Source organism: Arachis ipaensis, chromosome B07 (assembly GCF_000816755.2).
Source record: "Arachis ipaensis cultivar K30076 chromosome B07, Araip1.1, whole genome shotgun sequence".
Lineage (NCBI taxonomy): Eukaryota > Viridiplantae > Streptophyta > Magnoliopsida > Fabales > Fabaceae > Arachis > Arachis ipaensis.
This window is the reverse complement of record NC_029791.2, coordinates 108,641,204-108,643,462: the sequence shown is the minus strand read 5'-3', so window position 1 is coordinate 108,643,462 and position 2,259 is coordinate 108,641,204. Positions and strand designations below refer to the sequence as shown.

The following is a 2,259-nucleotide window of genomic DNA, read 5'->3' as shown; positions in this document are numbered from 1 at the left end:
TATATTTGATCAACACGCGGGTCTTACCCTAGGTAATTAAGGTGAAACACCTATGGTTTGCAATGATGTAAATAATGTGAAAGAGTGGAAGTTCATAATTTCAAGCTAACAATTTTATGATCTTGGATCTTGCCAGCTATTTACAAACGCCCCTTATTATTCTTTGTTTCATGATTATTCAGCATCATTTGATTAATCAATCAAAAGATTTCAGCTTTCAGCATTATACTCAAAAGTGTAGCTCTATGTTAATATGATAACCATAAATCCATAATCTTCTTTGTCAACTATAAGTTCGGCTTAAAGTCGGTCAAACTTAATACTAGAGTGTCAAGATTCAAGAATCCACACAAAAGGAAAATAACGAGAAAGAAAGGTTGCTGCTTATAGCAGGAGAAATACAATTCACTACCTTACCTTCCTTTAAAGTCATTTTGTTCACCACTTTCCAGTCTTTTTCCACCATGTGAATCTGAACAAATTTTATTCAACAAGATAATTAGTTCCAAATTTCAGGAAAATACTATTTCTAAGTGAGTGAAATTGGCACAAGAATCATCAAGGACACTTATTTTAATTCTATATTACCAACTTTATGCGCACATAAAAACAGATGCAACAATCAGTACGGGTGAAGAAGATATAACAATTAGTAGAGAGGAATTTGAAGATATTAGAACCAACATGATGTTTTGATACGTGTTTCAAATGTTCGTGAAGAGATCAAGTATTATTTAAAAATTATTTTATATTTTTAGAATGTTCAATTTATTTTGATTTTGTTTATTTATTTAGTTACTAAATTGAGTTTTATGTTATGGGTTTAGAATTTTCTTTATTTTAATCAAATAAGAGGTTATAAATACCTCATAAAGTATTATAGTTATCATTTACTGATTAGAGGTGTGAAAATCTCTCTTTAGTTTCGTAATAAAACTATGATGTGAACAAGTGAGTGAACGAGTCTCTCTATTATTGCATCAAAAAATTGGATAAAAGATTGAAGAGTCCCTTCGATTCAATTCCCAAACTATGGTGTGGACAAATTAGGTTAAGGAGTCTTTTTTGTTGCGTCAAGAAATTGAGTAGAAAGTAGAGTGATTCTTTGTGTATTCAATTTCAATTTATCTCTTTTGTTTCTATTTCAATTTCAATATATCTTTTTACTCAATTTAAATTCTTATCTTTTTGTTTATCCTCTTCTTCCTTATCATATGGTATCAAATTTCAGGTATTAGATTAATCCTCATCAATCTATATTTGTTCTCCTTGTAAAAAAAGAAAACCAAAAAAATTCATTGTCTCCCATGTGCTTCTTTATGTTCTTGTCATCTTTGTCTTCCTTTGTGTTTTATTATTATTTTTGTTGATCTTGTTGATTTCATTATTTAAAAAAATAAAAAAGCATACAATGCAAAGAGAAAAAAAAGGCAAACAAAAAGAAAGTTAAAAAAATTACCTTTTTTATATTTGTTCTTTTCATGCACTATGTTCTTAACTGCAAAATTCAAAGACGAATCTTTTTGAAGAGAAAAAAAATAATACGTACTTTAAATATTCGTGATACGAAGAGATCAAGTATTATTTTTTAGAAATTATTTAATATTTTTAGAATGTTCAATTTAGTTTGATTTATTTTGATTTTATTTATTTAGTTACTAAATTAGACTTTATACTATGAGCTTAGGATTTTTTAATTTTAACCTCGTAAGAGATTATAAATACCTCAAAATATTGTAGTTGTCGTTGTTCCTACATCTGAATCCTTATCTTTTTCTTGTCTGTCTTTTCTTCTCTGATTTTTCTACTGCACTGAGTCCAACCACAACAACTTTTGAAACAGCAACTTTTGAAGTCACATTTAATTCACCGACATTTGCATCTGTATTATTCTGTTCAGATGGTGTGCACTCTTCTTTTGTAGTTGTTCTTTCGTCCAAATCCATATCTTTTCTCTTCCTTCTCTTATCATTCTTTAATAACGAAGAAAAAAAATCATCCAGTCTTGTTTGAAGAAATACAAAAATTTTTGTTTATTATAAAATTTTTCATATAAATAATTAACTATATTTATGTAAATTTTTATGAATGCAACATTTTAGAACTTGTATATAATGCGAATCAAATTATTTATAAAGTCAAATTTGTAAGTCATGGTTAACTACAAAGTCAACGTGGATCATTCACAAAATTTCAATGATACAATCTTTAATACTTTGCGGGGTTTAAAGACACATGTTAAGATTACAAAATTAAAAA

The 2,259-nt window shown here is 27.7% G+C and overlaps 1 long non-coding RNA gene across 1 annotated transcript; it reads right to left on the bottom strand.

Annotated features, from left to right (window-relative positions):
• Positions 227-1,961, bottom strand: LOC110264325. Its single transcript, XR_002350290.1, has 2 exons — positions 1,726-1,961; positions 227-472 (listed from the first exon to the last, which is right to left on the bottom strand). It is a non-coding gene; the product is annotated as an uncharacterized LOC110264325 (long non-coding RNA).